The 24,132-nt window shown below is 41.0% G+C and overlaps 1 protein-coding gene across 2 annotated transcripts in view; it reads right to left on the bottom strand.

Annotated features, from left to right (window-relative positions):
* SNTG1 (syntrophin gamma 1) overlaps positions 1–24,132 on the bottom strand; it is a 3,232,656-nt gene that overhangs the window by 2,364,587 nt on the left and 843,937 nt on the right. The window contains exon 4 of one of the 2 annotated variants that reach the window (XM_069218893.1): positions 63–337. The exons of the other annotated variant lie outside the window; for it this stretch is intronic. The gene's annotated coding sequence lies outside the window, so the exon portion shown is untranslated. The remainder of the gene's footprint in view (positions 1–62; positions 338–24,132) is intronic. 2 annotated transcript variants of the gene reach the window in all.

The following is a 24,132-nucleotide window of genomic DNA, read 5'->3' as shown; positions in this document are numbered from 1 at the left end:
ATTTATTTGCCAATCTCCCAGCATTTGAAATAAATAGATCAACATATATCTTCCATGCTTACCTCGGAAAAGAGTTTTTGATGCGCGCGAATGCTGGCATTTGTATTCTTAAACTTTTCAGGAATGCAATCTACAAAAAAATATCTGTGCTGTATTTCATGAAGACATCCCTCTGTATTTTCAGAGCTCAGCAGACAGAGGCGTCCTTATCTTTTCTGAACATGTCACCGTGTTCAATACAACTTCCATTTGTGGCAGTGCATCTAATGATACATTTTCAGACCATTCTTAACTCTCTCCCGAGCAAAGTTGTTTTCCTGATAGTGATAGTTCTCTCCTGTAAAAAAAAAATACATTATTTTTCTTACACAGAACTCGGGTTGATACAATATTATCGTTAAATAAATATAAAAACGTACAATCCAAAGAGAAAAAGCATTATTCTTACCATTCTTTGTTTACATTTATCCTAACAGCTAAACTAGATTTAGATTTTTGATCTGCAGTGCATTATTATAAAAACATTTAAATAATTAATAAATAGACTTCTCAAGGCATGCTGAAGATAAATGATTAGTTTGCAAGATCGTGCCACTGCCAATGTCTTCTTAAGCAGCTACAGAAGTTTGGCATATTATTGTGAAGTTATCACTGATAAGGGCCTGAGAAATGTCAGTACTGTAGCATCCACCCAAGCCTGGGTACTCTTGAATGAACACGCACACAAGGAGCTTGGTCTTACACGTCTTTATTCTTCTGTGTGCAAGCGCAAACTCAACATTCTAAACCTGAAACATAGTCACCACACTCAAACACTTATGTCACAGTTCTACAGAGTCCGTTAGGAACGAAAAGGGTCCCATCATTGCTACCCACACAAAACTACATCTCCCCTTGTTAAACAAAAAAGACACATTTTTAAAGACATATATTACAGCTCCTCTATATAACTCTAAGGAGCTTTGACCAAACTCCCTGATCGTACCCGCTGAAGATGGGAGGAGAGATGAGAAGCTTCTATAAATGAGTTGGGTGATGCAGGGACAGATGCAGTCAGTGGTTGCACTACAATCTTGCTCAAACCAGTTTCACCTATGATATTAGGCACTGGCAAATGTTGAAGCAGACATCTCATGTGTGAAGAATCTCGCATGACAAACATCCCAGGACGTGAGCAACTACCATGCGTCTGTTACTAGTCACAAGTTCAAACAGTTCAGCTTCACAGGTAGGATCAGATATATGTTTCCTCTATTGTCGCACCAGTACTCGATCTCTTTTATGGAAAGTTGTGTTCTTGGCACCTACACCCTTGTCAGTACACAATTTCATTGTTTGTTCATGACACAAGTCTTTTTGATGAAGTACTCAACCTGTAGTAGATCTCTTTTGGTCCATTGTGATAACATGGTTGTCTTGGCCCTCCCAAACATCAGTATGGCAGCACTTTCAGCTGTCATTGAATGAGAAGTTGATCGCTAAGCTCTGAGAGTAGTATGAAGAGCTGGTCAAGTTTTTCCAATTTTGCATGCTGAACCATCTTTAAAGGGTGCTCATAAAGCATTTGACAACGGCATTTGCTTTTTGCCAAAGAGGCGTGATCTTCTAATGCTTCACATTGAGTTGGGTAAGAAAACCTTTGAATTCTTCACTGTTGAATGGTGGACCATTGTCAGACTTAAAATTTGAGAGGCTACCCAATAATGCCAAGATTCCAGTTACATTTTCAATGACCTTTTCTTGAGTGATCAATTAAAGATCTTTCACATGTGGAAAACAAGAGTATTAATTGATAATCAGGTGATGTCCATTGACAAGAGGACCGAAGAAGTCCACACCAATTCTCTCCCATACATGTTTCAGTAAGTCTGACATATTCAAGGGATGTGGAGTGATTTTGGGAGATAAGCAGGTGCACAAATGCCAGGCTTTCAACTCTTTCTTGACTCTTTCCTCAAGGTGGGGAAACCTAACTTGGAATTGAAGAGCTTGTTTAGTAGCAACAACTCTGCGATGTCCTTCCAGAGCAACTTCAGTTACTTGCTGCCAAATCTCTCTGGTATTATAATTCTTGAACCATGTAAAACAATACCCTCTTGAATAACTGACAGTTAATATTTTACATGCTTGAACTTCTGATATTTGCTGACATGTGTCGGAGGTCGAGTGTGCCATTTCAAGAATTGATACATAATGATATATTTTTTTATCAACATGTCACCTTCTCTGCTGGTTGCAGTAATCACTTGATACAAAGAAATAGCTGCAGGGGTATTTGACTTCACAGTGAAGGTAATATAGTCTTCAGCCACTTTGGAAGGGGTACCATGACACTGTATTGGCAATAGGCACATTTGAAAAGTATTCATTAGGGTTTTGATCCTTCCCTGGTTGATGCAGAACAGTGTAGTCATATTCCTATAGTGGCAAACACCAACATTCAATTCTGGGAGGCATCGTGGCTTCTGGATTGCTAAAGGTGGTAAGCAACCCTTAATGATCAGTTACAAGAGTGAAAGGTTTTCCAAATAAGGATAAGTGGAAATGTTCACAAGCCCATACCACTGCTAAACTTTTTTTTAAGGTTGTGAATAGGCACGTTCAGTTTGTGACAAACTTGTGCTTGCATATGTCATAATATGACACTGAGAGTTTGGGTATCCATTGTGTTGGGCAAGGATCCAGCCTAACTCGAGTGGGCTAGTATCAACAACAACCTCAGTATGCAGCTTCAGATTGCATGCTTAATTTCCTTGAAGCTCTATTCACATTCATGTGACCAATCAAATTAAATATTTTTTTTAGTTAAATCTCTTAAAGAAGCACTTACTGGGGCAAAGTCACATATGTATTGAGAACAGTAACTGTCCATGCCAAGGAATGAATGAAAATGGTAACATCTTGTGGCGGACTGGTGCATGATAAAGCTTGTAATTTAGGGCCAGATGTAGTAAACTAAAATTTTGCGACTTGCAAATTGCGAGTCTGACCAACTCTCAATTTGCAACTCGCAAAATGGGATGCAGAAAGGTGTCTCAGACACCTTCTGCGACTCGCTATGGGGTCGCAAAGACCCACCTCATCAATATTCATGAGGTGGGTCGCAGTTTGCGACCCCATAGCGAGTCCCTACACTCACAGGGATGGTGGCCTGCTGTAGTCAGCAGACCTCCATGTCTGTGACTGCTTTTTCAATAAAGCAGTTTTTTTTTTTCATTTTGCAGCCCAGTTTCCTTAAAGGAAAACGAGTTGCAAAATGAAAAAACTTCCGAAACCATTTGGTTTCGTTTTTTTCAGAGTAGGCAGTGGTCCATAGGACCACTGCCTGCTCTGATAAAATATTTTTTCGGCATTCACAAAGGGGAAGGGGTCCCATGGGGACCCCTTCCCTTTTGCGAATGAGTTACCACCAGTGTGACACTGGTGGTAACTGCGAGTTGGTTTGCGACCGTATTCGCGGTCACAAAGCAACTCAGCATGGCGATGCGGTCACAAATAGGAAGGGAACACCCCTTCCTATTTGCGAGTCGCATCCCCAAATTGCGAGTCGGAATTTGGGGATGAGCATCGCGTTCGGCCTTTTGCATGCCGCAAACTGCGTTTTTCGCAGTTTGCGACATGCAAAAGGCTTCCTACATCTGGCCCTCAGTGAGCTCCGGCATCATACCCCCATCAGAGAAGATATGGGCAAGGAATTTGAGTTTGTTTTGTTGAACTCAAACTTCTCTGCATTGAAGGTTAAACCTGCATCAGCATGTAGTGTACAAACTTAAGTAAGAGCTTTATCATGTTCCTTTTGTGTGGCTCCAAAAACCAATATGTCATCACTGTAATTGAAAGTATTTGTGACAGGCTGCATTAAACATCGAATTACAGCTCGAAACAGTTCTGGAGCTGATGACACGCTGAAAAATTATCTTTTATATCTGAACAAACTATTGTGAGTAGAAAGGTAGAAATGCACCTGCAATCTTCTTCAATTTCAGACTGATGATATTCTTTGTTCAGATCAAGGTGAGAGAAGACTTTGGCACTATTTCACTGTGTGACCATGTCAGCAATATGCAGACCAAGGTGTCTCTTTCAATTACCTTATTAGCTTGACACATATCAACGCAGATACGTACAGAGCCTTCACTGTCCTTTTTGGGGACTACCAATATGGGCGAAACACATGGAGTTGGACAATTAGGTCGCTCATTGATATGAAGTATCACATTAATGGTCTTCTGTTTTCTTAATCCATGAAACAACAAAGGGAATTTACCTACTGTTTCATGATGAGCATTCATGTTGTAATTCACCACTATCAGTCCCATGTTAGCAACAGTATTGAAACTGAGTAAATGGGTACTTGACCCAGTACATTTGTCTTTTGTGTTTCAGTGCTGCTATGAATGAACCTTGACTCTTTAATGGTGTCGATGCAGCACATGTATGTGCATTAGTTTTCAATGGTGTGGGATGGGGCAATGGAGACAGTTCGTTGCATTCGATGCACCACTGTCAATGATAAAAGGTGTGGAACAGCCATTATCTTTAGTGTGATTTCCAGACAATGTTTGAATTGCCTTTGTTATTTTTCTTGTCGGCGTTTCTCTGACTCATATTTTTCTTCATATGCAGCCAGTCTGACGTGCTCATTTCTCTGAAGTGAATATCAGCATTGTGCATTCATCTTCTTCACTGTCACTGGACACTGAAACTGAAGAACTCTTGGACGAAGATTGAGATCAACTTCATTTAGTGTCAATTTGCCTCAGCTGATGTTGTCACTTGACCTTGTGGCCATACATAGAACATCGCTTCTAGAACAGTCAGACGTCCATTTTGTTTTCTCAGCTTGATGTACTTAATTTTTCCTTTGCCTTGCAAACCATTACAAAATGGTTCCCTTTCCTTCAGCTCTTACATATTTGTCCAATAGCAGGATGTAAGGAAATGCCTCCTTGGCATGGTTACCCCCTGACTTTTTGCCTTTGCTGATGCTATGTTTTGAATTGAAAGTGTGCTGAGGCCTGCTAACCAGGCCCCAGCACCAGTGTTCTTTCCCTAACCTGTACTTTTGATTCCACAATTGGCACACCCTGGCACCCAGATAAGTCCCTTGTAACTGGTACCTCTGGTACCAAGGGCCCTGATGCCAGGGAAGGTCTCTAAGGGCTGCAGCATGTATTATGCCACCCTAGAGACCCCTCACTCAGCACAGACACACTGCTTACCAGCTTGTGTGTGCTAGTGAGAACAAAATGAGTAAGTCGACATGGCACTCCCCTCAGGGTGCCATGCCAGCCTCTCACTGCCTATGCAGTATAGGTAAGACACCCCTCTAGCAGGCCTTACAGCCCTAAGGCAGGGTGCACTATACCATAGGTGAGGGTACCAGTGCATGAGCACTGTGCCCCGACAGTGTCTAAGCAAAACCTTAGACATTGTAAGTGCAGGGTAGCCATAAGAGTATATGGTCTGGGAGTCTATTTTACACGAATTCCACAGCACCATAATGGCTACACTGAAAACTGGGAAGTTTGGTAACAAACTTCTCAGCACAATAAATGCACACTGATGCCAGTGTACATTTTATTGTAAAATGCACCACAGAGGGCACCTTAGAGGTGCCCTCTGAAACTTAACCAACTATCTGTGTAGGCTGACTGGTTCCAGCAGCCTGCCACACTAGAGACATGTTGCTGGCCCCATGAGGAGAGTGCCTTTGTCACTCTGAGGCCAGTAACAAAGCCTGCACTGGGTGGAGATGCTAACACCTCCCCCAGGCAGGAGCTGTAACACCTGGCGGTGAGCCTCAAAGGCTCACCCCTTTGTCACAGCACCGCAGGACACTCCAGCTAGTGGAGTTGCCCGCCCCCTCCGGCCCCGGCCCCCACTTTTGGCGGCAAGGCCGGAGAAAATAATGAGAATAACAAGGAGGAGTCACTGGCCAGTCAGGACAGCCCCTAAGGTGTCCTGAGCTGAGGTGACTCTAACTTTTAGAAATCCTCCATCTTGCAGATGGAGGATTCCCCCAATAGGATTAGGGATGTGACCCCCTCCCCTTGGGAGGAGGCACAAAGAGGGTGTACTCACCCTCAGGGCTAGTAGCCATTGGCTACTAACCCCCCAGACCTAAACACGCCCTTAAATTTAGTATTTAAGGGCTCTCCCTGAACCTAGAAATTAGATTCCGGCAACAACAAGAAGAAGGACTGCCTAGCTGAAACCCCTGCAGAGGAAGACCAGAAGACAACAACTGCCTTGGCTCCAGAAACTCACCGGCCTGTCTCCTGCCTTCCAAAGAACTCTGCTCCAGCGACGCCTTCCAAAGGGACCAGCGACCTCTGAATCCTCTGAGGACTGCCCTGCTTCGACGACGACAAGAAACTCCCGAGGACAGCGGAACTGCTCCAAAAAGACTGCAACTTTATCCAAAGGAGCAGCTTTAAAGACCCCTGCAATCTCCCCGCAAGAAGCGTGAGACTTGCAACACTGCACCCAGCGACCCCGACTCGGCTGGTGGAGAACCAACACCTCAGGGAGGACCCCCGGACTACTCTACGACTGTGAGTACCAAAACCTGTCCCCCCTGAGTCCCCACAGCGCCGCCTGCAGAGGGAATCCCGAGGCTTCCCCTGACCGCGACTCTCTGAAACCTAAGTCCCGACGCCTGGAAAAGACCCTGCACCCGCAGCCCCCAGGACCTGAAGGACCGGACTTTCACTGCAGAAGTGACCCCCAGGAGTCCCTCTCCCTTGCCCAAGTGGAGGTTTCCCCGAGGAAGCCCCCCCTTGCCTGCCTGCAGCGCTGAAGAGATCCCTAGATCTCTCATTGACTTCCATTGCGAACCCGACGCTTGTTCTAACACTGCACCCGGCCGCCCCCGCGCCGCTGAGGGTGAAATTTCTGTGTGGGCTTGTGTCCCCCCCGGTGCCCTACAAAACCCCCCTGGTCTGCCCTCTGAAGACGCGGGTACTTACCTGCAAGCAGACCGGAACCGGGGCACCCCCTTCTCTCCATTGAAGCCTATGCGTTTTGGGCACCACTTGGAACTCTGCACCTGACCGGCCCTGAGCTGCTGGTGTGGTAACTTTGGGGTTGCTCTGAACCCCCAACGGTGGGCTACCTTGGACCAAGAACTGAACCCTGTAAGTGTCTTACTTACCTGGTAAAACTAACAAAAACTTACCTCCCCCAGGAACTGTGAAAATTGCACTGTGTCCACTTTTGAAATAGCTATTTGTGAATAACTTGAAAAGTATACATGCAATTGAAATGATTCAAAGTTCCTAATGTACTTACCTGCAATACCTTTCAAACAAGATATTACATGTTAAATTTGAACCTGTGGTTCTTAAAATAAACTAAGAAAATATATTTTTCTATAACAAAAACCTATTGGCTGGATTTGTCTCTGAGTGTGTGTACCTCATTTATTGTCTATGTGTATGTACAACAAATGCTTAACACTACTCCTTGGATAAGCCTACTGCTCGACCACACTACCACAAAATAGAGCATTAGTATTATCTCTTTTTACCACTATTTTACCTCTAAGGGGAACCCTTGGACTCTGTGCATGCTATTCCTTACTTTGAAATAGCACATACAGAGCCAACTTCCTACACAGGACATTTACCATATTCTAGAAATGAAAATCCACATTTGAAGCACAGTTTATTTTTCTTTGAAGACATCACTTTGTGTCCTTTGCTCTTGTGCTTTTGCTTACTTTTAATATTCATGGCTGACTCACTTTGGGACCTCTGGCCTCCAAGTCAGCACCTTCTTGCTCTGCATGTTTCCCTGCTCTGGCAGCCAAGGGGCTCTTTCCACACTAAGGAGCATATTTATGAGCCCCTTGCATCACTGTTGCAGAACTTTCTATGGTGCAACTGTGGGGCAAATCTTGAACTCAAACCTATGAGGCCACACAAGGCCACTCTGTGAGGCTTTGAATGGCTTCATAGATATGGAGTAAGGAAAGGCAGTGCAAATTGCTGTGTTGCCTTACTCTGCATTCAATGGGCATTGCAGTGGGTGTTCCCAGGTAACACCTATGGATTTAGATGCCTTTCCAGATTTACAAGACCTTGTAAACCTGGGGATGCGCAAAAATCTTACGCCTCCCCAGAAGAGGCGCAAAGAGCAGAAATATATTTATTTCTCCTTTTTTTTTTCTTTTTCTATGTGTTTTGCATTTTTAGCACACACAGAAAGAGGAAAAAGGCTCCCAGGATTGTTTTTGTACAGGAAGGTACCCCTTCCTACACAAAAAGCATCCGACGTCCAACTCAGACACCCTTGCACCATGATGCAAGGGTACCTGCTTTGGTGTTAGGCTACCAAAATGGCACCAGCACGTTGGGAAAGGACAGTAATAAACCATACCATAGATAAGGCACATTCTTCCCTTTCCCTTTGATGCAGGGAGGTGCAGTAAAATGACTTGCACCAAAAGCCCATAAATATGGGCCCAAGTGCTTCTCTCAACATTCGTTGTCTGAATGAATGTCATAAAAGAGAGAGCATAGTTTGGCTGTGTGGCTATACCTCTTAAACATGAATGCAAAAAGGTGATCACATTTCTAGTTGTCACAATTTGGTGGTCACATTTTTTTTTAAAGTAAAGAGATCTTTTCATTTAGATGGGGCATTGTAGTACATATAAACAAAGTACACAGTTGAGTATAATGTTTTAAAGAAGTTGCATATAGCCATCATTTGAAATTATGGTATTTTATAATGTTTTAAAAGTATTACTCGGCATAATCATTTTTTATTTCAACTATAAGCAACAAAATTAATTAACACTTAAGTATATTTATGTTTTCTTTAACATGGCTGGTGTGAGGGCCACAATTATTTTTCTTGCTTAACCTTCAATGTCAGGCTCTTTTTGCATGTTTTCTATGAAAAGTAGGTGCCAGGATCCGAGGTTGAACCAATAAAGAGTCCATTGTGTTCAAGAGATAAGAAGATTCACAATAGGCTTTGTTATCATGAGGGGAGTCATTTGGAATGGTGAATATAATTCTTCTGCAGTTCCTGGGAATGTGAGGGGGATGCAAGGTCAGTGTGGAAGATTTCTGAAGTCAACCTACCAATTAAAAATATAAATAATTATCAATCTGTTTTTCACTGAAGATGCTTTTGAAATGATGTAAGCTCTGAAAGACGGGTACTTAAAGGTTTGATCTACTCAGTGAAAGATCCAGATTCTCCTTGTCCTTAGCAGAGAGTGGACCTTACTGAGATTTTCCTTTTACTTAGATTCTGTACGGCTTCATGCCGCTACACCTCTCTTAACCACTACTGAAGATTCTGCTTAATGACTCTATACTCAGAAATCTTTAGTATTAGAATAGTTAAACTTAGATGAAATGGTCAGGCAGGAGAACTTGAATTCGAAATGTAGGCATTGGTCTTTGTTTCTGATTTTCTGTATGATCGCTTAAGAGGTACCTGTCTTTTATATGTTTGTGAATTTTTTCATATATATATATATATATATATATATATATATAATATATAAATATACTCATCAAGTCTCCTTTGGTGATTGTGTATATCTATGTTATGGTTTTGAGACTCATTTAAGTAAGTTTGACTTTGATTCCGTAATAAAGCCCTGTGGAATTTGAAATTGTCTCTGAGACTTAATGTGTGACTCCCTGAGTTACACTAATTGCTGTGAATAAAGTTGATGCAAGCTCCCCTCTTTCCTTGGAACTGGGAAGAAAAGATTCATTGGACTCCAGATTTATAAATAGGGCCCAGTGCTCCATAGCAAACAACCATCTATAACTCTGAGACAAATGGCTTCTTCATCGCTGTATTCATTGAACTTACAACAAATGCGTCAATTGTTTTACCAGTTCTTTGTCTTTCCTGACGGAAAATACAGCTTTCCTAATTAACATTCGACATTGGATTAAATTTGATATTCAGCGCTTCTTTGATTTAACAGTATGAGACTTCATCAGCTTGTAGTACTTTCTTTATTACTTCTTTCATTCCTTCATCTGCAAGGTTTTAAGAATTTTCGATAATATTTTTGTCATCTGTTTCTTCCATTGCATCAATGAAATCATCAAAAGTCTTTATCCAGGCAGTTTGGCAATCGCTGATATTTAGCTATTTTGCAGAATCAAATGGAAGTGGTGGTTTTAAGAAAGAAACAGCATTATAATCATTTTTGGAAAATACTGACAATACCGGGGTTCTTTTCAACATCATTTGCTGTCCACTGGGAATTGTTCCATTCATACCATCGGCAATGCCCTGCAATGTGTTGGCATCAGGGTCGTCACCGACAATTGGAACCTGGTGGGCTCTTTCTTCGCTACTATTGGAGACTTTCAACTTCTGGAAGACTTTTTGAGTTGTGTTTACCCACACCAAGAACCTTTGGTCTTGTGTCTCTCAATGGATTGACCACTCTGTAAGCATACCCCGTGCTTTCACTTGGGTTGCAGCGACTGGTTCTGAGGTCACATGGCTGTCTTTACTGTTCTGGTAAGTGTAATCATATTGTGAGAAACTGGGGCTGATTGCAGAGGCCCCCTAACTTTTTGCCCCCATTTTCCACTTTATGCTGGTGTTTTCCTGACTCTGATGGTGCCCTGGGTACTGCTAACCAGTCCCAGGGCCTGTGCTCTGTGTAAAATGGATATGCAAATTAGGCTAATTATAATTGGCTAAGTTAACCTACCTATAAGTCCCTAGTATATGGTAGGGCATGTAGGTTTAGGGGCCACAGCATAGGTGGTGCACACCTAGGTGCATTGCTGAGGTGCCCAGTGTCATTTTAAAAGCAAGCCTGCCTTGCTGGCTGCTTTTAAATTAAAGTTATATGCAAATTCGACTTTGGAATTAAAGGTACTTCCAAAGTCTTAAACTACCTTATTTTTACATATAAGTCACCCCTAAGGTGTGCCCTATGTGCCCCTAGGGCTGGGTGCCATGTAACTATAAGCAGGGACTTTATAAAAGTAGATTTATAAGCCCTGGTGAGGTAAAAACAGCCAAATTCGTTTTTCCCTCATTGAAGTAAATGGCCTTCATAGGCTAGAATGGGCAGACTTTATTTAAAATTTTAAAGTCTCCTTAAATGTTACATACCAAGAATTTGGTATCAAATTGATTGTTATAATAAATCCCACAACTTCCAGTTGTTGGATTTAATATAACTAGTGCAGGTAAAAAGTTTAGACTTTACCTAAAAAGTTGCCAATTTCAGCTCTGCATTGTTTTTGCTGCTGTGCTCTGATTGGCCAGCCTGCAGCAGCTTCTGCCAGGCTACTTTAATGAGGTGTGAAGTGGCCTGACTTCACACAAAGGAATGTGCTTGGGGGAGAGAATCTCCCCTCAGCAGATGGTGAGGCAGGAAGGGGGAGGGCTGCCAAACTGGTCTTCAAAGGCAGAGAAGGACATTTGCAGCACCCAGCAACACCCCCACATCCTGCAACCCCAGACAGCTAGGTGCCCCCTTGATTAGATTAAGAGAGGGCAGGAGAGGGGTGTGTTTATGATTTTTAGCCACACCAGTGGGTGGGCTCAGCCAGATCTCTCCTCCAAAAATCAGATTCATCCATTTTGGATTTTTAGAGACTGTTGCCTTCTGGGATGGATTTTTGCCACACTTCCCAGGAAGTGGTCATCACAGGGGGACGACCCTGTCCCTGATTGGAGAACCAGGGCCCCCCTGCTTTTCACCCAGGAGCAAGGATAAAACTGGCAGACCTGCACCCACGCCTCAGATCCCCACCAAATTTCAAGAAGAAAGAACTACAAGGAGAAGAAGGACTGCCCTGCTGGACCCCTGGCCTGCACCTGGACCCTGCACTCAGAAAGACTGCACCAGCTGCACACTTGGGCTTCACCACAAGAAGGACTTTGCCTGGCTTCCACTGGTTCAAGGAGGGACTCCCTGTTTGCTACAGGTGAAAAATTGCTAACCAGAGTCCCCTGCACCAACTCCTGAAAAAGTGACCAGCTGACCACTGCCCAGTGGCCAAAAAGGAGTTTGCGCCAGGTGCACTCTGGGAGTTGAAGTCCGCACTTCCCAAGGACCATCACAGAACTTCTGGACCCTTGGGGTGAGCTGTGGACCCCAAAAGAACCTTAAAAGAACATCTGGGTGAAGCCCCAGAAGTTTGGAAAAGATTGGAGAAATTTTAGAAAAAAGCTCCATAAAGTGACCGACTCGACGCGGAAATTCTAGCCGGCTTGCCTCAACCGCGACCCGGCCTGACTTCGTGGTTCATCCCGGTCAAGAAAAACATCCGAAAAAGAGACTAAGTCCGAACGTAAAAAGTTGACCGGGACCTTCCAGCCATCGTATCCGAGAAGGGCTCCACGGACGTCGGATCAAGATCCAGGTTTACCCCGGTCGAAGGATTTTCATCTCGAAAAAACGACTAAGTCCGAAGGTAGAAATCACCACCGAGGAAACCGACTTCGCGTATCCGGACAAGGGCTCCAGGAGGTCGGATCCAACTGGCAGGTTCGTCCCGGTGAAGAAAAACTTCAAAATAAAGACTAAGTCAGAAGGTAACTTTTTAACCGAGGCTTCCCGCGACCTGTATCCGAGCAGGGCTCCATCGCGGTCGGCCTGAAAGTTTGACTTTGTCCCGGTCCTGGTGCAACCAGATGACCCGATTGGCGCTTTTTGTTTCTATGCGCTAGAAAATAATAATACTTTAAAAATTCATATCTCCGGTTCCCCTGAACCGATTTTAATCGTTTTTGTGTCATTTTAAAGATAAAAATATAAGCTATTTTTATTAATTGGTTTTGGATTTTTAAACTGTTTCCTGTGTTTTATTTAATTACTGTTTTGTGATATTTGAATGCTTTACACTTTGTCTCCTAAGTTAAGCCTTGACGCTCGATGCCAAGCTACCAAGGGTAGAGCTGGGATTAATTTACTGAGACCTAACTGTACTTTTGTGGAGGTTTGTGGCTTGTTGCTAGGTGTAGGTACCTACCTGCCCTACCAATAACCCATTTTCCAACACATATTTTCGATGTCTCTGTTTCCTCTCACAGCATTCTCTTGCATCTGAATTTTGCTGCTTATTATGTTTTCTGTAGGCTTGTTACTGCCTTCCTCGCTTCTTTGCATTCAACTATCGCTGCCTCTGGTGCTTCTCTGTACATGGTGATCGCTGCATTTAGGGTTTCTTTGTATCGGGCTATTCACTGCTTTTTCCACATCTGGGCATTCAACTTTCACTGCCTTTAAGTCTTTTCTGCTAAGTGTTTTCTGATTGCTGCCTTTAACGTTGTTTTTTCATATATCTTATGTCTCTGGGTTGCGTTGTAGAATAGAACCTCTTTCATGGCCTCACTAGCAGGTTTCTGGACAATCATACACAAATTTCTCTGTAAGGTCTTTGTTTTCTTTGAAAACTCGGGGCTGGCTGGCTGGAGTGGCACTTTGACTTCACATATGCCAAATGCTGATCTTCACATTGGCAGAGGCTTGTGTGGCACCCACTAGCAGTTTGCTGACCACGGCAAACTCTCTGAGAGGGCACTGTTGGTTCTTCCAGTAATGTATCCTCTATCTCGTCCCCAGTTGTAGCATCCACCCCAGCCTAGGTACTCTTGAATGAACACTCCACATACTGAGCTTAGTCTTATATGTCTTTATTCTTCTGTGTGCAAGTGCAAACTCAACATTCTAAACCAGAAATCCAGTCACCACACCCAAACACTTACTTCACAGTTCTACTGAGTGCATCATTGCTACTCACACAACACTAATAGCAGTAATGTGAAAAAACATAAAACTGACACTAATTCTGGATGTGTTGGTTCCACAGAAGGAACTTACAATCTCAGGCAACATCAGGGCTAGCAGGAGATAGTTTTCATCTGCTTCTAAGTCTGCTAAGGGGAATCTGATGAAGCTACTAAGCCTGGAATTAAAGGTGAAATAGTTCAGGCAAGGAAGTTGTACAAGTCTTGCCTGATCAAGGCCAGAAGCACATTGGAAGATCTGCAATGGGTACAGATGCTGACAGCCCTAAGGACGCATGATTATTGATCATTTTGGAAGATAGTGGTGGATGGAAATGGGCATTCTACTTCTACTGCTGAAGTATTCATCCAACCTGAGAGCTGAGTTGAACACTTCAAAGTTCTATGTAGCAAACGTGAAGGTGGCTGTTTAGTTGCTTCTGCAATAAAGGAAATAACCTTGACTTCCTCGTCAGTTTTATGTAATTTAAATCACACTAAGGGTTATTTTATAGCATTCACCATAGAGGAAACTAGATCTGCCCTGCTACATATGAAGAACAAGAAAGCCCCTGGTCTGGACAATATTCCTGCTGACCTGTTCCATTCACAGCCTGAGATTTAAATCCTGTATTTGAATTTAGTGCAAAATGCAATTTAAAAAAAAAACAAAATGCATCTTAAACAACTTTTTTAGTAGTATGTATAAGTTTATTAATTACTAAAAATTATAATCATAAAACATAAATACAAACAAACAATCGGAATAACTTGACCAATCTCAGGAAAAGCAAAACATTAAGATACAAGGAGAATACAAACATCCAATCAGCAAAGGGGCAACACATTTCTTAGTGCTTAAGACTAGGTACATTAAATAAATCAGGTAAGCACCTCCCCACCATTATTGCAGAAATGAAAAAAGACTAAAAGTAGCCACATAGATTGTATACTATAAAGTGAGGTGTACATGGCATCAAACTGGATCCGTCCTGCCTTCCTGAGGCCTGGACTTACCTTGGTGCAGAGAAGCAAGAAGTCAGCATTATGCCTAGATCTAAGCATATAAAAGCATTATCTGTATATCTCCCCCTATCACAGCAGCTGATATGTGAGGCCTAAACCGTGCAACATAAGTATTGAGCTTTAAAGTGCATGGTGCTTACCAAAACCTCTTGCTACAAAGCATTTCCTGGGCCCTGATCTTCTTGACCCACAGTATCTAGGCAGGCACCCACACACTGATTTAATATATTGACTTAATCAGGTATATAGAAAGGTAAAACCATGTTACAAAACCATAGCAATAGGTTGTGTACCAATGGTATAAACCCTGTTAAAAAAACATGGCTGCAGGTGGTGCACCAAGGCCATAAACATCCTTGAAAGGCAGCAAAGTAAATCCTTACCCCGACCTAACCCAACCTCATATATATTAGACTGCAAAATGCATAGTGCATGATAAGGTGCGCAGATCAACCAATTCCCCTCCTTGGTGTAGGCTTCTTAAACTAGTCCACTAGTTACCTCCAGGAGGCAAAGGAGTATGGAATTAAAAGATGCCTCTATGTGTCACTAGGTCCCATTGGAAAGGATAGGGGGTGCAGACGATTTCTCACAAACCAACTTCACACACCGCATCAGCCCCTCTTTCTTAAACCCATTATACACATCTATGCCAATCTATTGGTGCCCTCCTGAGTTAAGGAAATCAGGAGTCCTGTTTAGAAAGGACCCACCCCATTAAACTTGTGAAAATGTCTAAAAACTGCACCATCCAAATGTTCACCTTGATGTTTTGGGTGCTTGAGGACTCCATGACCACAGATCTGCAAGCTCCTATTCCTATTGCCATAAATCTGTCATATAGTAGGGCCCTCCAATGCCCAAATAAGTATTGGCAGAGGCAAAGGATATGCAACAATCATTCCTTTGTCTGGAGGCATAAGTGACACTTCTAATCCTCCAAGTGTCCCTCTTCCTGCCATTTGGGCATAAAGTCCAAAGTAGGAAATAGCCCGAATCTCATTGCCATGAATTGTTTCTTGATACTCACGGAATAGACAGATTCAAAATAGGGTAGTTCATGTTGGACATTGTAGAAATTTAGCACCAGCCACCCATGCACTCATTTAGCTGGAACAATTTTATCCTCTAACTGACTTTTAGAGCCGGATACACTTATTTACTGTTTTCTTAAAAACGTGCCACCTTGTGTTAAGCTGCCATACTTTATTGAGGCTCAGGTTCTTAAAACTGTCCAACAGAAATTTATTGTCATAACCTTTGACACTTTGTAAATTAATTTAAATCCAAACACAATGTGCCACGGAGTCTTTGGGAGCATTCTTCATTTTGAGACAGCATTTTAGGAAACCCCCAGTCCGGCTGAAGAATTCAAATCTAATTTGTGCAGGTAAGGCTGACCTTGGCAGCTGAACAATGTGTTTCTAGGTGTTTATTATGAGCTCATCCCAGAGGTTTTTACCTTGACTAAGCATGATCTCACTGACATACAATAGGGTCAAAATTTGTTTTGACCTCATTACCATAATAAGAGATTTAAGGTTGTGACTCCAGTGAGGTTTTGGAATGGTTTAAAAGGTGAAATTTAACTCAGTGGCTTTCCCTCTAAATAGCTTCCCTTTGTGGCACACAGGAGGCCCTGGAGCCTAGTTTAACACCCAAATACATATATGTGTTTGTTTCTTCTATGGGGAACCCTTTGAGTAGCCATTTGCCCTGCTTAACAATTCACCAGTTTAAATGTATTTTGTCATTTTGAGGATGATCTCTAACCAGTTGTTATCATTGTATACGGGAGCTGAATGATCAATCTTCGTAGCCCTATTCAAGTATTACCTGGTAGGAGCAGGTCATCTACATAGAGGAGTTTCGACAAGGGCAGGCCTCCAAGGCTCTGGGTATGAGACAACAGCTCTTCAAGGGTAGGGGAAAGATCTGAGAACTACAGGTTAAAAGGGTGAGGCAATAGCACGCATCCCTGTTTACGACCTAATGATTTACCCACTTCTTGGAAAGGTGACTCGCATTCCTGACCTTTCTCCTGACATGTCTTACAGCCCTCAGTAGATTTAGCAGGATCCCACAGCGCTGTAGTTTTTCCCACATTTTATCATGTGGGATGCGTTTAAGTGCCCCCTGGAAGTATACAAAGCACACGAAAAAAGGCTTGCGTGTGTCACTTGCTCTTTTCATGATCAGAGCCACACACATGAAATTAGATAAAACCCCTTGGTTCTTTGTGGACCCCGTTTGATTGAGAGGCAATCTTCCAGCTACTATTGCCCATTTGGACAGATCTTGTAAAATACAGGGTTGAAAAGTATTTGAGATCCACATCTTGTAGTGCAATCCCTGCTTTAAAAATTGGGTGAATAATTGATCCACAACAGCTTTTTGATAAGCTCTCAGAAGCCAGTTTGGTGCTGAACATTGAAGCCATGTAGGTAGCCCACTTTGGGAAGTTTTATTTGAATAGTGCTTGAGAAAGACCATTTGGGTTTGGTTATTTGCTTCAGTAAATTAAATGGGTGAGTAATAAAGACTCAGATAAGTGGACAAACCATACTTGATTGTTGTACAGTATTTATTTGACAAATACATCTTTGTGCATACAGCGAAAGGCACAAACCATTAATTCATGCCTGTCAATTTAAGAATTACTGGATGAAGAATTGATGTTGAAATATTTGCAAATATCCAACATGTGTGCTAAAAACCTGCAGTGATTTACTGGCCTTTGTAGTTTATATTATTTTAAAGTTTATAATGTAGGGCTTCTAGAACCTGAATATTGAGAGAGTGCTTTACAACCAGAGGTAGTAGGTGACGATCTGTGGAACAACAATCAATACTTTACTGGAACAGGTGAGCACTATTTTCCTTTGTGGGAGGCTTCAGTGTAAATTCATGCATTGAAAAATGTAAACATTTGTGCCAGGTAGTGACTAATCATATTGACAGTAGCTGTATAATAATATGGTATTCACAATAGGCAGTGGTTGTGGAAAAGGGGGCGGGAAAAGGGTGTGGACAGTACATAAAGGAGACACATAGTCCACTCACATTTCTCCATGGATATAATTTCACATGATGTGCCTAGCAGTCGATGGAACATTTGAAGTCAGCAGGATTACAATAGTAATGTAACAGTGGGAAGTCTGCATCATAAGCAGGTTATATTTAGTGATATGTACATAGTGATTGATGTTAGGGAAGGTTTAGTAAGTAATCTATTATTTGGCTTTGAAGAGCTGTAATGAGTGACAACATTTTACATGGGTTCAACTGGAATTTCAGAATGTCAGTGCATAACTGAGAAGGCATCCTTGATGGAGGACATTATTTTAACACTTAATTTTTGAAGCATTAGTTTATATTTGCTTCTGAAGTCGCAGTTTTTACAGGACAGTTTGATGTTTTGTGCAAGGACTGGGAGAATTGAGGTGTATTACTTTGTATGTGGTATAAGCAATTTTAAAATTGAAAAAGGTGTCAAGTAACAACCACTTTAGGGAGTTTAGAACAAGAATAATTCTGCCTTTTTGTGCGGAGCTGATCAGCCTGGCTGCAGAGTGAAGGAAGGCTTTGAGAGTGTTTAGACAGATCATATGTTAGCCTAGAGCTCTGTGGTTACAGTCCAAAAAACACCTTTCTCATAAGAAAGTCTCCACCTAAATGAAGGCAAGGTACCATCCTTGCTGGATCAAAACAAAAAAAATAATAACCGAGTCGTAACCTAATTGACAGTCCTCTCAGCGAGCAGGTCTCATTCTGTCCTCATCACAGTGGAAGTACATTTACAGTTCCTCAGAGGGATGAATCTCAATACTTCATGTGCGGTGCCAGAACGGAGCTGTGGTAGACTACACAGCGTCACATTCTCAGTTTTGTTTTTGATATTGATCAGTGGAGTTAAAGCTGAGACAGAAGGCACTAAGAAATCAAAAGAGTATTATCCAGAATCAAGTCACCTCCACTCTTCATAAGGTATTATGGGTACAAGATAGCTGCAGAAGCTGCTCGCTAACTATCCAGAATCAAGTCACCTCCACTCTTCATAAGGTATTCTGGGTACAAGATAGCTGCAGAAGCTGCTCACTAATTACCCATTAGACATGATGCTATATTTGACTGCTAGGAAGCATACTGTTGCTTCAGTATGTTGTTTATGAAATGCAAAAAGAAATTTGTGGGTGCACTATACCTCTAGAAAATCTGCATGACACTGGTGCACCCAACACTGGGAGGATCAGGAAAAGTTTTAACTTCAATGTTGATAAGTGATGTGAATCCTTAAACATGATTCAAAATTGCATTTCGAAAGACAGTCATCCAGAAAAGACACATTCAAAAAGGGAATTCAAGAATAAAAGTTAGAAAAACCATGTTGGTTGATTAAAGGTCAAAAAGATGAAAAATGCAAGCATTGATATTATTTGCCATGAAAGCTCTTAGCAATAGGAATAGCACAAAATAATAGGCAAACTCAGAACTAGAATAATTTCTAAATGTGCAGCTAAATTATTAAGAAATCAATGGCATTCCTATCAAAACTAAAAGATCTGGCTCACACCTACATCCAAGAGTTCATAAACCACCTAATGTCATTAGGAGTTATTAGAAGAAACTTGTTACATAATCAACAGAGAACCGTTGTAAATAAATGCAATGTGGTGCATTAGCTTGAATAGTCGTACGATAAAGCAAAAGCCTTCCTCTAGAGAGTTTTCTTAGAACAATATGTAATGAAGAAACAGACAATGCAAGTCTTGTGTATTTAGTGTCAAAGGAGAAATACTAACAGAATCAGAACATGATTATGCATTAATTTTAAACCAGATGGCTTTGAGTTCTAACTGAGGCTTAGTTAAATCTAAGCCAGTTGGCTTTGACACATACACTCCAGTTGGACTGTGTTATGAATTGTTCTCTTCTTTTGTTAAGATTGTGCTAGAGATATCAGATAGTTTGTAAAGGATTTTTCATAATAAGTGAATACATTATCCTTTATAAAATTCAGATTTTGATAATATGTATTTCTCATATTTTGTTCTCCCTGAAAAAAATGGTAGTGTATTCTGTAAATAATGAGTAGTGGAATGATCTGGTTTCCTTCAGGTAGAGGATAGCAAGGTCATTTTACGTGACTTAAATTCCCACTTTTGTTTCATACGCTTTAATATATCATATTGATTATTGTTAAAATCCCAATTTTGTGCTTTGACATCTTTTAACTCTAAATATTGTTATTATTATTATTATTTTTATTATTACTATTATCTCTTCTTCTTGGTTATCATTGACTCCCTTTTCTTGCACCCACAAGTTGAACCAGTATACAAATTATTAATTAAAACAAATTACACAAGATGAACAGAACTATTGCACAAAATGATAAAATGGTTACAGGTGTTAGAATAACATGTGGCATGCGCCACTAAACCTTCAAACCATTCACTAACCTTTCTAAAGCCCGTTATAGTCTCAGCCAATCAGGAAACCATTGTTTTCCACAAACCTTATTTTCAAAGGCTTTTATTTGACAAACAATATTAGTATTATTACTTAGATATGCACCAATACACCTAATGTTATCTAGGATGAAGGTATAGCACTCATGTACCCTCAAAACACAACAGACCCCACCCTCCTTCACTAGAAGAATGTCTAGCGCAAGGTGGTTCTGCATAATAGTAGTGTGCATAGACATTAACTCCTGATTTCTCTTGGTTAATGCTATGGCAGTTTTAGAAGAAAGCCAAAGCGTAGATAATCTTCTTATCTTCACAAAAATCATAGCCACACCAATAGATGGATTCATAGCACCCAGCATATCTAGCACAATTAAGCCAAATCCATATTTTAATATATTCAAACCAACAGTATAACTCACCTCATTTACATTGTTAATCCTCGGGAACACCAGAGAAAAGTAGCAACTACACATTCAGTTACAGGTTAAAATAAGCAGATTTACCGTACACATAGTACATTCCTTTAAATGTTGTTTTTTTTCCAACCAAAAACTCACCATTATCAACTTAACTTCTTTCACACTCAATTCAATTATATTTTGTAAGTTTGCACTGCTTTTGCATCAAAACATGACGCAAATGCGGACTAAAAATGTTTAAATCAGGCCCTTAGACCCTTGTCACACCATATAAAACTCTCTTCTCCTTTCGTGCTCCATTCTCTATCTCAGATGCATTTTCTAAATTTCTCTTCAGTTAAAATTAATTTTCTAATCTCATTCACATCTTTCCAATCTTTCAGACTTTTCACTCTCCTCTCATTACCTTTCCTTACAGTCACTTTGCTTCACTCAAATTACATACAAGCCCATTTTTAGTCTTATTAGATTTCAAATGAGTTTGTTCAATCTTCACCAAATATTTAGAAAAGTTCTTCTGATACCCTGAATCGTAAATTTGAATACATTCTTCCCTAGAACTATTTACTAATGCATCTCTATGTCTAAATCTCATGTGTTTTATACCATTATGTTTAGTGTTTAATTCACTTTGTGAAAGTAAGACATATCCAACTGAAGAAATCCAGTATAACATTAAACCAATTAAGGTTATTGGTTTCAAAGAAATTACATCAAATATTTTACAACACATGCTGTATTCACTCTTCTACTAATGCTAATGGTACAAAAGGAAGTACACAATTTAGATATACAAAATCAGGAATCAAACTTTATTTCTTTTTAAAGTTCATAGGATTCAGGAACCTTTTTATCTGAATACCTAAGGTACAAAATAAAATCAATAAATTTCTATTTAAAATCTTTATTACATAGTCATCAAGATTTATTAAAATAAACAGCAGCTCTTCTGGTTCTGCTTTACATTCAAAGATTAATTGATAATAATTTGTCAAAACTTCAATTTACAAATCTGATTCTTCTCCTTCAGACAGAGATACGAGATAGGTTCACTCAAGTGATGTGTACTTTCTTTAGGACACACTTCTTTTATTGGTCTTTCACCAGTAGGTGATTCACTCACGCTATTCTCAGAATCAGTTTCAATTGTCTCTGGTCCTTCTCTGATTGATTCCGGTCTTTGAGTTTTCCACTGAAATCTTTTATTTCTCCTGTTTACTAGCTTTGGCTGCTTATCTCCCTCATGCATACTGTCGACTTCTGTGTCTTTAAGTGTGATAAAAACTGAATCTTCTCCATTCACTGCCGAACTTGTGCTTTGATCAGCAACTTGGTTCACTGTGAACTGCTTTCACTTAGAGGTTCTTTAGACTTGGATTTTCAGCTTAATTGTTTCAAGACTAGAACAATTTCTATTTTATCCTATTACTCATCACTTTGTGACGTTTCTTCTTGATTTTCAGCTTCCTGACTTTGAAAGTGACTACACATACCATCACCAGGATCTTTTTTTTGTCTCCTCTGGATCCATGCAGTGAACGTACGTCTGTGAATCTGTAGTTGTTGGTATCATTTCTCATTTCTTCATCTAACATTTTCCTTCAATTCATGTGAGCTGCATTGATCCAATGTGGGATTCCTGTGCATTTTGTAGGCGTGTTAGTCACAACTACAACTTGATCTAGCCCCTCCCACCATGGCTCCAATTTATTATCATCAGTTATTGATACAAGTGCTGCTGAATGGACACATGAGACCTGCATAGGTCTGCACATGAGGACTTCATGAGGTGAGAGACCAGTCTTTTTATTTGGAGTACTTAAAATATTCATGAGAACAAGAAGAGCATCAGGTCAATTCACATTTGTGGAGGCATATACTTTGGCAAGTTGGGATTTGTCAATGCCACAGAATGGTTACAAAAGAAAATTCACACTTTCTAAAAGTGGCATGTTCAAACTAACAATTTAAAAATCAACTTCGCCAAAAGATGTATTTTTAAATTGTGAGTTCAGAGACCCAACCTCCATATCTCTATCTGCTCCCAATGAAAAATGTCACTTAAAAGATATTCCAAGGCAGTCCCTATGAGCGAGATAGTCTTTGCAATAGTGAAAAACGAATTTAGCTGTATTTCACTATCAGGGCATATACACCAGTATATCTCCTAAGCTAACCTAACCTTTAAATACACTGCACCCTGCCCATGGGGCCGCCTTGGACTTAACTTAGGGATGACTTATATGTAGTAAAAGAGAAGGTTTGGGCCAAACCTGCACACACACACTACAGTGGCAGATCTGAGACATGTTAATGGGGCTACTCCTGTGGGTGACGCAATCAATGCTGCAGGCCCACTAGTAGCATTTGATTTACAGACCCTGTGCACACATGGTGCACTATACTAGGGACTTTCTAGTACATCAAAAATACCAATGCTGAATAAACCAATCACCAATATCATTTAGAGATAGAGCATTTGCACTGTAACACTGGTTAGCAGAGTCATAAAGCCAGCAGAGTCATAAAGCCAGCATAAACGAAATTCATCCCAGGATCAAAATGGGAGGTCAGAAGCCAAAAAGACGGGAAACCATGTCAAGAGTCGACAGTTCTAACACACATGGTGAACATGTCAGCAACAGACGTATGAGCAATACATTTTACAACTAACAGCTTTCTAGGTTGTTGATTAGCTTACAATAATTATAGGATATATCATCCGTTATGGATAGGAACAGCAGATGAAGTCATTAAGCCTCCATGTGACCATAACTGCCCACAATTGTGTACCACTGCAAATCCATATTGGATGTCTGAATAAATTGTCACACTGAATTTTTTGGCCATGAATCAAGCTCTTGTTGGGGTGGTTAGCTCTGCAATATGTGCTTAAATTAAGTCAGACATGATGCTTCAGCAGTTTCAGAAATAAAACAGACTACATATTCTGTTCTCAGTATTTGTTGATGATAGCTTAGACAAAAATCATTCACAAACAAAGTTGAATCAGCCATTTCAAGGGTAACATCTTTGATATCTGGTCTTGCTTTAGTGCACAATCCTGTCACATTAATGCAATCATGGTTAGGTTCTTCATCATCATTGTCATGATTGTTTGGAATCAACAACAACTTTGCTGGATTTAAAGTATTACATCTCTTGGGTGAAATATTCTCAACTGCCAGTGTCATTTGCACTGAGGACACTCCATATAGAATACCTCTAGGTAATTTATTTACTTTTTTTTAGTGGGGGCCTTCATGGGAAGCCCCCCTCGGCTGCCACTGCTGTTTCCCTGTCTGGCTGGCATCCTCTTTGGAAAATGGGAGAGCCAGCAGCATGCCTATCTTCTGCCTGCCAAATGCAGGCAGGGTGTTCGGTGGGTGAGGGCCGCCCTACCCCCCAACATGGATATGGACAACAGGCTCTAGTCCATCACAGGTTGAAGGAGTGCAACAGTGCTCCCCCAG

The sequence above is a fragment of the Pleurodeles waltl genome, chromosome 2_2 (assembly GCF_031143425.1).
Source record: "Pleurodeles waltl isolate 20211129_DDA chromosome 2_2, aPleWal1.hap1.20221129, whole genome shotgun sequence".
Taxonomy (NCBI): domain Eukaryota; kingdom Metazoa; phylum Chordata; class Amphibia; order Caudata; family Salamandridae; genus Pleurodeles; species Pleurodeles waltl.
Note: the sequence above shows the minus strand (reverse complement) of the source record. Positions and strands in the feature narration are given on the sequence as shown.